The sequence below is a fragment of the Dasypus novemcinctus genome, chromosome 12, assembly GCF_030445035.2.
Source record: "Dasypus novemcinctus isolate mDasNov1 chromosome 12, mDasNov1.1.hap2, whole genome shotgun sequence".
In the NCBI taxonomy this organism is placed as follows: Eukaryota; Metazoa; Chordata; class Mammalia; order Cingulata; family Dasypodidae; genus Dasypus; species Dasypus novemcinctus.
The window spans coordinates 99,998,373-100,011,743 of NC_080684.1; the positions used below are offsets into that span (position 1 = coordinate 99,998,373).

The 13,371-nt window shown below is 40.4% G+C and overlaps 1 protein-coding gene across 12 annotated transcripts in view; it reads left to right on the forward strand.

Moving 5' to 3' along the window:
- Nucleotides 1-13,371, forward strand: part of TNRC6B (trinucleotide repeat containing adaptor 6B) — a 283,298-nt gene that overhangs the window by 70,315 nt on the left and 199,612 nt on the right. For all 12 annotated transcript variants that reach the window (XM_071218713.1, XM_058309155.2, XM_058309161.2 and 9 more), the window contains exon 2: nt 9,718-9,793. The gene's annotated coding sequence lies outside the window, so the exon portion shown is untranslated. The remainder of the gene's footprint in view (nt 1-9,717; nt 9,794-13,371) is intronic.

A 13,371-nucleotide genomic window follows, 5' to 3' on the forward strand; every position in this document is an offset into this window, starting at 1 on the left:
TTATTGACCCTTAGCATTGATAATGGTACTTTCTGTGCCATTGCCGCAAAAATATTACAATTTCACTGTCAACTGTAGTCTAACATTAGTGTAACATTAGTTGTATTTTTCCATGTATCTCCTTTTTCTCAACACCTTATAATAGAGGAACATTCTTTGTTTGTACTATTAACCACGATCATCATCTACCACAGAAATCACTATGTTATGCAGTCCCTAGATTATCCTCTAACTTTCTTTCAATTGACATTAACCTCCCTAGACTACCCCATTTACTTTCTATTGTGTGTTAACCATAAACTCTTATCCATTTACCCACATTTACAATCCATCTTATTAAACATTCTGCATGCTTTCAGCATCAGCTGCGCCTTCTCAACCCACATTTTGTCTTCTAGTAACCTATACTCAAGAGTTTAACTCCATGAATTTACTCATTGTAATTTAGGTTGTATTAGTGAAACCATACAATATTTGTCCTTTTGTATCTGACTTATTTCACTCAGTATCATGTCCACCAAGTTCCTCCATGTTGTCATGTGCTTCCCCAATTGATTTCTTTTTACAGCTGAATAGTATTCCACTGTATGTATATACCACATTTTGTTTATTCACATTGGTTGATGGACACTTGGGTTATTTCCATCTTTTAGCAAGTGTAAATAATGCCCCCGTGAACATCAGTGTGCATATGTCTGTTCGTGTCCTTGCTTTCACTTCTTCTGATATATTCCTAGTAGTGGGGTGCCTGGATCATATGGGAGCTCTAGATTTAGCTTCCTGAGGAATTGCCAAACTGTCCTCCACAGAGGCTGCACCAGTTTACATTCCTCTCAGCAGTAAAGGAGTGTCCCTCTTTCTCTATATCCTCTCTAGCACTTGTAGTTTTTTGGCTTTTTTTTTTAAGATTTACATATTTTCCCCCTTCCTCACCCCCTCTCTGCTGTTTTTGCTATCTGTTTCCATTCTCTGTGTAATCTTCTGTATCTATTTCTCTTTTTGTCTTCTCCTCTCATTTTCTCTCTTCTGGGATTCACCAGGATTTAATCCTAGAGATGCCTGATATGGAGAGAGGTTCCCTGTCAATTGCGCACCTCAGTTCCTGGTTTTTACTGTATTTCACCTTGACTCTCCCCTTTTCTCTCTTTTGACGCGTCATCATCTTGCTGCATGACTCACTTGAGCAGGCACTGGCTCACCCCGCAGGCACTCGCCCGGGTACTGACTCACCAATGGGCACACTTTTTCTTCTTTTTCACCAGGAGGCCCCAGAGAGCAAACCCGGGTTCTTCCATATATGTTCGGCGGAGGCTCTATCACTTGAGCCACATCGGCTTCCCTTTTTTTTTTTATAATGGCCATTCTGAAGGTGAGAAATGATATCTCATTATAGTTTTGATCTGCATTTCCCGAATAGCTAGTGATGTTGAGAATCTTTTCATGTGTTTTTGGTCATTTGTATTTCTTCTTTGAAAAAATGTCTGTTCAAGTCATTTGTCCATTTATTAACTGAGTTGTTTGTCTTTTTATCGTTGAGTTGTATGAGCTCTTTAATAGCATATCATTAGTTTTAAAAGTATTACACGTAATAATTTATTATTGGTATTTTTTAAAAAGATTTATTTATTTTATTTATTTCTCTCCCCTTCCCTGCCCTCCTCACCCCAGTTGTCTGCTCTCTTTGTCCATTTGCTGTGTGTTCTTCTGTGTTCACTTGTATTCTTGTCAGTGGCATGCAGAATCTGTGTCGCGTTTTTTGTTGCGTCGTCCGTGTATGCGGCACCATTCCTGTGCATTTTTTTTTTGCATTGGGCAGCACTCCTTGCACATGGGGCTCCCCTATGCAGGGGACACCCCTGAGTGGCATGGCACTCCTCACGTGCATCAGCACTGTGCATGGGCCAGCTCATCATACGGATCAGGAGGCCCGGGGTTTGAACCTTGGACCTCCCATGTGGTAGGCGGATGCCCCATCTGTTGGGCCAACTCTGCTTCCCTGGTATTTTTAACTAATAAAATTTAAGTTTTGCATAGTTTTAATTTTCAGTATGGTAAATATTAATACTTATAACCCACATAAACAAAAGCTCTTTGAGGTCCTCAGTAATTGTTAAAGTGTAAAGGGATCCTGAGACCAAAAAGTTTGAGAATCACTACTTTAAATCCTATCAATTCCACTGTCATCCCAGTTTCTCTCTGAAGTCTGCCCAGACTGTGTAGCCCACTGTGACCTCTGCATTCTCTGATCTTCTTTGTCACCTGGCTTAGTGCTTAATCTCTTCTTGTATTAGTTCTCTTCTCCTTAGTAAAAGACCCCTGAGGATAGGTACCATGTCATAAATGAGAGTTTTTTAGAGACTTCTAAGGTACTGGGCACAAAATAAGCCGTTACTAATGATTATTCATGTTATTATTTCCAATATTGGTGTTAAAATTTCTCTAACTCACTGGTTTTTCAGAGAAACCATGTAAAATTTTAAATCAGCGAATAATTTTAGTAGAGATAGATATTTAATTTAAAAAGACCATGTAACATTAATGCATAGTACAGAAAAATAGAGGCCTTTTGATCAGAGATAGCATAAATTGGTACAAAAGCTGAACAGGTTAATCTGTTTAATTCTTGTGTGAATAACAAATTAATAAAACCTGGCAATAGGCCATTGTTCTGAGAACACACAGCTCAGGGCCGGGTGCATTATAAGCGAGCATTCCTTAAAGCTGGTTGAGTTGAATCTGTTGTTTCAATATCTACCTCATCTGTTCTTCAAGCTGCAGTTTTATTCCCTAACATACCTGTCCTCATCTCCAAAGTGATTTGCAGTTGTGTTTAGGTTTCCAGAAAGTAGCCTTATATTTTCAAATCCTGTTAAGGAATTGACAAGTTGTCTTGGGACTAGATGGGAGCATATTAGTTTATCGAACTGGTTTAGTAGCCTGAAGTGTCCTTTTCTTCATTCCTGCTTCAGACTGAGTTTGGTTTTCTTAAGCAACCTTCCCTGGCTTCCAGGATGTAAGAATATATTTAACATCTTTATGACAGTGTCCAACCATCAGTCCCAGATTTCCTTCACTGCTTCTCCCTGGAACTCTAGGGGTCCCCATACAAATGGCCTATCCCTGAGAGCCTAGCATTCTTTACCATGATAGTCCCAGAACGGAGTGTGTTATCTGGCAGGTGGCCCATTCATTGAAAGAATGAATTAAAAAGTAGAGTCTGGGCTGTGATCCTTTCTATACTCCTGTGACTGATGAGCATCATCTTTATTTGGATAAGCTCAGAATATCATATTGATTTGACCTTATCTTTTCCCTAAACATTTTATGTGTTTGTCCCATAAGAGTGTATTGGGAATATTCCTTTTGCTAGCGCTGTATTCAAAGGTGGTGATATAGTGAAATTAGGACTTCAGTCCTGCTTCAGAAAGCTTATAACCTAGTAGTATGCACACACACACAAATCATTACACTATTGTATGGTAAGCCTAGAAATATGTACCACATACAGTTGTTAACTCAGAGGAAGGACTCATCCAGACCACCTGTGACAAGGGAGGGGCATCAAGAAAGACTTCACAGAAAAGTTTCCCTATGCCTGCATCTTGAAGGTTGAGAAGAAATTTGTCCTGTGTGTGGGAGGGCATTCCAGCTGGAAACAGCGTGTAGGAAGGCACTAGCACATAAAACCATGTGGTGCTTAAGGGAAGCTGAAAACATTTTGCTGGGATCCATGTTTTGAGAGGGGAAATGGTTGTGAGATGAAGCCAGAGAGGTCAGCAGGTTCCAGGCTTTGTATACTACAATGCAGTAGGAACCGAATTCTTTCTCGAAGGTGGATGGCAGATCTTGCAAAGGCAATGTGGATTTATATTTTATACTGATAATCTAATAGGGGTAGGGATGAGGGTGGGGATGGAGTGAGTCTTGATGGTAAATAAAAAACAATTATAATACAAATGGGAGGAGACTGGTGAGAGAGAGCATGCCATGGCAAATGTAGTGGGGATAGGGAAGAAAGCATATACCAGAAAATATGAAGATAAGAATTGATGGGGTGGCGCACTTGGCCCAGTGGTTAGGGTGTCCGTCTACCACATGGGAGGTCCGTTCAAACCCTGGGCCTCCTTGACCCTTCTGGAGCTGGCCCATGCGCAGTGCTGATGTGCTTAAGGAGTGCCCTGCCACGCAGGGGTGTCCCCTGTGTAGGGGAGCCCCACGCCGCCCAGCACGAAAGAAAGTCCAGCCTGCCCAGGAATGGTGCCGCACACAGGGAGAGCTGACGCAGCAAGATGACGCAACAAAAAGAGACCCAGATTCCCGTGCCGCTCACAACAACAGAAGCGGACAAAGAAGACGCAAATAGACACAGAGAACAGACAACCGGGGTGGGGGGAGGGGGAAGGGGAGAGAAATAAATAAACAGACCTTAAAAAAAAAAGAATTGATGGAATTTGGTGAGAGGAGGGAGCTGATGATGCTTCAGACTTGCCCAAGTGAGACAGAGAACAGTTTAGGTAGAGAATTAGTTTCATTTTAGATATGTTGAGTTTTAGGGGCCTGTGGAATATGAGATGGAGAAATCCTTTGACAGTGGACAGGTTGAGAGATTTGGGAGTCATCCAAAATATAGGTATAGTTAAATCTGTGGGATAGGATAAGGACATGTGTATAATGAAAAGAGAAGGGGAAGTATGAACTCCTGAGGAACACACTGGTATTGAAGGAATAGCTAGGGGAAGGCTATCCAGCAAATGAGACTGGAAAGAAATGGTCTAAGAGATAGCAAAAATAATGAATTTGGCCCTTCCGCTTGTGCCCAGTATGACATGGAGCATCAGAAGTAGGCTCAATACTTGAAACTAGGGGCTGGATTTGGTTCTTTCCCCACCCCCTCCAAATACAGCACCAAAGCCCCCTCTTTCCACCCTACACACACACACACACACACACACACACACACACACACTCTACAGTCCATAGTGGAAAGCTGAAAACAAACAGTAGTGACAATGGCTTGGAAACACAGACATTGTCTCCAGAAACCAAAACAGAGTACTCCCAGCCCAATGACTGGATCTGCAGGATCCTTAATATCAAGATACAGAAGGAGCTCCAGAATAACAAAAGTGTCAGGTGGTTCTGATTTTCAAATTCTTAAGAGAGGGTAAAGCAAGAATGATTGAATAGTATCCATTATATTTGACAACTAGGGTTGTTAGGAAGAAAAATGACAATGATTAGTAAGTGGATGTGAAATTAGGACATTGAAACCACTAATGTAAACTGTTTTCTTAAGAAGCTTGACTGGGAGAAGAAAGAGAGGAAGAAGGGCACAATAATAACTTGAGGAGGTTTTAGGATTAAATGGGGATATTTATAACAATTTTACAGAATTCCTAGTGTCGAACTGAAGTAGAAGTGGTCTAAAACTGCAAATGTAGCATTTCCGGATCTTGGAATAATTGTAAATCTCTCATGTATTGGTGGCTAGATAAATTTATCTGCCAATGGCCAAGCTACTTGTGCTCCTTAAAGGCTTTTGATGTTACTAGTCGTGTGCTTAATTAAATAGATAGCTCCTTGCCCTTTTGGGCCACGTGCTCCGCTCACAGAGCTGGATGTGTGTTTCCCTCCTGTCTACCATGGAGTCTCCTGGTGTCTCTGCTCACCTCCTGGAAAAACCATCCCTGACTCCTGGCTGGTGTATTATTCCTCCTCCTCATTTGCTGCTTCACTTAAGATGTTTCTCCCAGACTAAGATGATTCTCCCTGACATCTTGCTTGAAGTTAGGCCAGTTGCCAAGGATGTATGTAGTAAGAGTTTTTGGTGTTATTTGTGACTCAATTAGAGTTTATAGTATATTTTTAATAGTCTGCATCCCAAGAATTATGCTAAATATCAAACTGATAACAGTGGTGAGTCCTGGGAAGACCAGGGTTGGGATAAAGGGGACAGTGGTTAAGGACTTCATCCATATTGCTCGAATTTTTAAAAATAAGAGTTAAAATTAAATTTTTAAAAAGATTCATGCCAAATAACCAAGTTTGAAAATTAAAACCCTATCATGTCAGAGGTAGTAATAGTCAAGTAAAATAAATATAGTTTGCCAAATATTTATTTCTTTTAATTTGTCATATTCTTTAGTAAAGATTTGGTTCTAACTCCATCATTTGAGTTTAGTTAGGTACTTGGCTATGGGGGACTCTTGAAGTCCTTCCACTGCCTGTATGAATCCCAAGACCAGTTTGGTTACTCTGGAAGAGACTATAAGAAATGAGATGGTAGAATTACAGTATAGTCCTAAACGTTTGGAAAGGATATTTAGAAGGAATTTGCCATTATCCATACCTTAGTAGGATGATAGTGCTATAGATAATTCCAAGTAGATAATTCCAAATGTTGATTTTAGAATTAATTTTGTTTATCCTGAAAACAAGTATACATCTGATAAAGGAGTTCACAGTCCTGTAGAGAAAGTAATGAAGTTTTTCTGTAAAAACTGGGTGTAAGAGTATTTGGAAAACTGCCCAATTTCCTTCACCCACCTCTCTCTCTGCTTTAGCTCCTTTTTTCCTTTACTGAATGCCCACAAACATCTTGAATGCTACTACCAAGCAGGCAAAGGACAGAGTTGGACACTGTCTCCTTCTAAACTTGTCTCTGAAAAAGATACATAATCCTGGGCTACTTTGTGAAATTGGTACTGGAAGGTAGATGAATTTGGACTAATGGTAAGTCTAGAGAAGACAAAGTCATGTTTTAGCCTATGCAGAAACTTTAATTAGAATAGAGAACTGAAAATTAGTTAGTGTTAGGTTGATAGTCTGTGGTTGACAAAAGTTCAAGAATCCAGTCATTCTTAGAGGTGCTAGATGTCATGCATAACCACATAAACTTGCATCTTCAGTGAGGACTTAGCTTCTTCCAGTTTCATCATTGTCATTTAATGGGGAAGCAACAATACTGAAATACTGACTCTGTGGGATTACATCAGGGTTCAGCTCAACTTCCATTTATTGACCTCCTACTCAATACAAATTCAGAGATGTGTAAGACATGGTCCTTGCTGTGAAGGAGCTCCTGTTGAGTGGAGAAAGGAGATCTGCAGGTAATAGTGTAATATCATATATCTTAGAATATGAACACTTAGTCCATCCAGAAAGGGTACAGAAAACTTTCAGGAGATAACGCCTGAGGCAGCCTTCAAGGAGGCCTGGAAAGCAGTTAGGCAAAGGGTCCTCAACAGAGTGTTGTGGGCAAGGAAACTACACATAGTCGGTACAAATGGACTGTGAGATGTTGGGCCTGGAGGGATCTTGGATTTTATGCTAATGGTAATGTGCAGTTATTTTTTTAATTTAAGCAACTGTGTACCTAGAGGCAAGTTTGCTTTTTAGAAAGATAATTTGCTGGGAAATGGGGTATATAATAGGGAGTGGAGAGAATAATTAAAATGTTACTAATATTCATCACAACATAATTCTGTCTGAGATTTATTTACTCAAACTGTATTAAAAAATAAACTAGAAAATAGCAATTCAGAATTCAGTAAAGCACCACTTCAAATAATATGACATAATGTGGGATTAAAGTTCTAATTTACAATCCATAGCCATGGGGAATAAAGTATGCTTTCTTGGACAGCAGCAGCATTAGATTGTGAAACTAAGGAGCCAACTTCCAAATAGTGATAGGCTTTCTGATTGCAGCGCAGTTGCTAATCACAGATAAGCTACTGCTAGGTTCATCCAGCATTGTTTTTGATTTTTGTTTTTTTGTTTTGTTTTCATTTGTTTTTGTTTTTTTGGTTTGTTTTGCTTTGTTTTTATTTATTTCTCTCCCCTTCCCCGCCCTTTCCCCCCCACACCCCAGTTGTCTGCTCTCTGTCCATTCACTATGTGTTCTTCTGTGTCTGCTTATATTATTGTCAGTGGCACCAGGAATCTGTCTCTTTTTGTTGCATCATCTCGCTGCGTTAGCTCTCCGGGTGTGCGGTGCCACTCATGGGCAGGCTGCTCTTTTTCTGTGCTGGGCGGCTCTCCTTACAGGGTGCACTCCTTGCACGTGGGGCTCCCCTACATGGGGGACACCCTTGCGTGGCCCAGTACTCCTTGCGTGCATCAGCACTGCACATGGGCCAGCTCATTACACAGGTCAGGAGGCCCTGGGTTTGAACCCTGGACCTCCCATGTGTAGGTGGATGCTCTATCTTTTGAGCCAAATCCACTTCCCTGTTTTTGCTTTGTTTTACCACTTTGCACACACAGGTAGGGATTCTGATCCAACCTTGAGCAGGATGTCCTTCTGACATTTGTTTCTGCCATTGTAAAATGGACTGGCTTGGGATCTTTAAATGTCTAATATATGACTGTTGTGTCTTTATATACATTTAGATATATACACACACACACACATCTGTGTGTATGTCCATAGAGACATTATCAAGAAATAAATATAATTTTCATTGTATTTATTAGTAACTTGCTATGATCTGATTTTTAAAAAAACTTTATTGAAGTATATCATTCATACATGAACATACATAAACAATAAGTGCATAGTAAAAGTTGTGAATTTATAAAACAAACATGCATAACATCATTACAGGGGTCTCATACATCAACCCACTACCAACTCCTTGTCGTGCATTGTTGTGAGACATTTGTTAGAAATTATGAAAGAATATCATAAAAATCTTACTAATAACTATAATCCATATCTTAATATCTGATTTGATTTTGAAGAGGCTGTTCCCACCATTATGTGGGAATGACTGGGGAGGGGCAAGAGATGGACCTGTGGGTATCCTACCAGGAATGATGATTTAATGGAAATGAAGAAATGTAGGTGGATCTTCGGTACGTATTTTGAAAATAGAAATGCTCATGGGCTTATAGGGGGGAGGCTGGGGTAGGATGAGAAATCCAGGATGAATCTCAGGATTCGTGAGCTGGGTGATGGTGGTGCTGTTGATGAGGTCATTGAAGACTGGAGAGGAACAGCTCTGGCTGGGAAATGAAGAGTGCAGTTTGGGACATGTTGAATCCAGAGTGATTCAAATGGAGATATTGAAGAGGAAATTTGGTATTTTTCTGGTAGAACAAATAACGTAAAATGAGAAATAAAGTCTCTTTTATAAAATTAAAGCAGTTGTAAATTTACAGAAACATCGTGTAGAAAGTAGCGTTCCCATATACCCACTTTTCACATGCACAGTTTTCTCTGTTATTAACATTTTGCATTATTGTGGTACCTTTGTTATAATTGTTAAACCAATATTATTGTAATAATGCTATTAGCTCTAATCTGTAGTTTACATTAGGGTTCACTCTGTGTGTGGTACAGTTTTCTGGCTGTGTTTGTGGAGGGGTGGTCACTTACATACAACCTAAAAGTTCCCTTTTTATTCCTTTTTCAATATACAGTTCAGTGGTGTTAATTACATATGCATGTTGTGCCTCCTACCCCATCATCCACTGCCAAAAAGTTAATTAAGGTTAATGTAGATTTTAATGTTTTTCCTGGAAGTGTTTCAGTTCACATTCTTAATAACCTTTGCCTTTATCAAGCATGTATTTGGTGCCCTACCCTATATTAAATGTGCTTTACACATATTTCATTTAAACTGTGAAACAACCTATGAGGAAGATAGGGTTATTGTTCTCAATGCATCTTGCTGTGAGTGTGTGACTCACTGGGATTTTTTCTCTTTTCAGGGTTTTGGTTTTTTGCACTGAATGTAGCCTAGACTCATCTTCACGGGCTTGTAATTGCCCCCAGATACTGCCAAAGGTAAGTTTTAAAAATTTATGTCCATCACCAAAATGAAAAGGAGGGAAGCAGATTTGGCTCAACGGATAGGGTGTCTGCCTACCACATGGGAGGTCCAGCGTTCAAACCCAGGACCTTCTGACCTGTGTGATGAGCTGGCCTACGCACAGTGCTGATGGGCGCAAGGAGTGCCATGCCACGCAGAGGTGTCCCCCATGTAGGGGAACCCCACATGTGAGGAATGCACCTTGTGCAAAAAAAGTGCAGCCTGCCCATGAGTGGCGCTGCACACACGGAGATCTGGCGCAGCAAGATGACACAACAAAAAGAGACACAGATTCCCAGTGCTGCTGACAAAGAATATTAAGTGGACACAGAAGAACACATAGCAAATGGACACAGAGAGCAGACAACTGACAGGGGGTGAGGGTGGGAAGGAGAGAAAAATTAATAAAATTTTTAAAAAAATGAAAAGGAAAGGTTTTCATTAAAAAGAAGAAAAGTATACATTCTGATGTTATTTCTTTCCAGAGTTCTTATAGGAAGATATTTAAAATATCTATCACATCAGCCCCTTACATTCCTCCTTTGGTGTCCATGTATCCTGGTCCCTTTAAAAAGCACTTATATTTAGATTGACACTGACATTGAAATTGGTGCTTCAACTTATAAAGCTTAGAACTTAGTTTTAGCAATTCCACAGTTTTATGTGAGCGTATTCCTAGCTTCTCTGCTACTAATCATGCCCATCTCCAATTTTTAGTCCACATTACTGCCAGAGTTAGCATTCTCAACTATAGATTTTTTTTTAATGCTTTATTTTTTATTTTTTTAAATTTATTTCTCTCCCTTTTCTCACTGCTTCCTCCTCCCCTAGTTGTCTGATCTCTCTCTCCATTTGCTGTGTGTTCTTCTGTGTCTACTTGTATTCTTGTCAACCGCATGGGGAATCTGTGTCTCTTTGTTGCGTCATCTTGCTATGTCAGCTCTCCATGTGTGCAGCGCCATTCTTAGGCAGGCTGCAGTTTTTCACGCTGGGTGGCTCTCCTTACAGGGCACACTCCTTGCTCATGGGGCTCCCCTATGTGGGGGACACTCCTGAACGGCAGGGCACTCCTTGCACGCATCAGCACTGCACATAGGCCAGCTCATCACACAGGTCAGGAGGCTCTGGGTTTGAACCTTGGACCTCCCATGTGGTAGGCAGATGCCCTATCTGTTGGGCCAAATCTGCTTCCCTCAACTATAGATTTACTCATGTCACTCCTTTGCTTCAAAAGCTTGCCTGGCTCCCAGGTGCTAGAGATGTTGTTCTATAGTCCTTTCAATACCTAAAATCCAAGGCATGTTTTTGGGTTCTTTTTAGTGAATCCCTTTCTTTAAGCCTTACCAGACCATTTTCTCTTGCCAAATATAGAGTGCTTTTTCACAGCTTTGTGTTTTAGCCGATGCTCTTCTCTTTGCCTGGGGTTTGGAAGAGAGAAGAATGTAACTATCTACTCTTCCTTTTTATGTCTTTCCTAGTGTCTCCTCCCAGATTTTCTGGGCAGAATTTCTTTTTCATCTGTGTTCTAAGAGCACCTGCTAGTCTTAAAGTAATAAAACATTTTTTATGTTACCTTATAGTTATTTATTTCTATCTGTCTCTTTTACTAGTCTGTGACCTCTTTGAGACTTATTGAAAAGAAACCTTTTTTTTACTTCCTATTTGGCTACTTCTGGATACTCTGCTAAAGAGTGCTACATACATTATTTAATTTAATCCATATAACACCTCCTCCTGCCCAATTTTATGAATGAAAATAATGAGATTTAGAAAAGGAAGCAACTTGCCCAAGATTGCACAGCTCATAAATGACAAAGAATAATGGTTCTGTTCCTTCAAAGCCCAAGCTCATTCTACTATATCACATTAGCCTAGCACCATCTGGCATGTGGTAGTGACTCAGTAAATGTTTATTAAATTGATATCTATTGCATAATAATGGACTTCAGTTGATTAACTCAGTTGTTCATACATAGAAATTCATTGAATACCTATTAGATGCCAGGTACACAGTTAAAAGTCGGCTGTGAATACAGGGATGAACAACATATAGTGTCTGGTATCAAGAGGTTGACAATAAAGTATTACAGATCCTGTTTTAGAATTCAGGCAAGTTCCTCTGGGGGGCACTAAGGAAAGAATCATCAGTTTCACCTAGAGATGGATCAGGAAATACATAAAATCTTAAACTTGTTCAATGAGTAGGGTGTTCGCTGGTTCACCAGGGGAGGGAAAGGCAGAGGGAGTAGCATGAGAAAAAAAAAACATGGAAACTTGGGACAATCTGGAATATTTGCAAAGCTGTAATTCGTTCATTATGGCTGGAACAAAGGGAACAAAGAGGCCTGAGAGATGAGGCTATAGAGACAGGTGAGGGCTGGATCCTGGAGAGCTTTGAGCATATTAACATATTTGCCAGCTTCTATAGAAGACCTAGCACAGATGCTGTATGACATTGCTCGTGTTTAGTCATTAGCATTGTCGAGTCCTGTCCTGTTTGTGCTGAGCACTGTGCCAGGTCAAGACTATCCATCACTTACCACATATGGCAAATTGGTGACAACTGTGAGGTGAAATGATGTGCTGTGTTGTCACATCATCATATGACAGTTTAACACCGCTTGTTTACCCCTTCAGTTTATTTTCACATATGTGGACTCTGTCTTGACTTTTTCATGATTCTTTCAAACTGATGCACTAGACCCTTTGTCACTTCCCAGTTGGAACCCCAGGCTTAACCATATGATTTGCATTGCCTACTCTATTCTCCTTCCGTTTTCTCAAAAGAACTTATAAACGTGACTTAGACCCTTAAATTCAACTGTAAGTCATGCCATTAAGTGAGAATGCCATTGAGAATGTTTCAAGGGCGGCGGACGTGGCCCAGTGGTTAGGGCGTCTGTCTACCACATAGGAGGTCCACGGTTCAAACCCCGGGCCTCCTTGACCCGTGTGGAGCTGGCCCATGTGCATTGCTGATGCGTGCAAGGAGTGCCAGGCCACGCAGGGGTGTCCCCTGCGTAGGGGAGCCCCACGCTCAAGGAGTGCGCCCCGGAAGGAGAGCCGCCCAGTGCGAAAGAAAAGTGCAGCCTGCCCAGGAATGGTGCCGCACACACGGAGAGCTGACACAAAACACAACAAGATGATGCAACAAAAAGAAACAGATTCCCGTGCCACTGACAACAGCAGAAGCGGACAAAGAAGATGCAGCAAATAGACACAAAGAACAGATAACTGGGCAGGGGGAGGGGAGAGAAATAAATAAATAAATAAATCTTTTTTTTTTTTTTTTTTAAAGAATGCTTCAGGAAACACGTATTAAAAAATATTAGGAATAGTTCCCAAACAACAAAAACATGAATGCAAATTAAATAAAGCATACATAGAAAAATAGGTAGTGACATGACATGTAGTATGTAGGTGAATAGATAACATGGTATCAATCAAGAAAAATTTCTAGAAATAAAATTGACATAATATTAGAAGAGGAAAGATGTGGATGAAGGGAAGGTATTTCAAAGAGGATATGAACTAGAATAGCATGTGCTTAGAT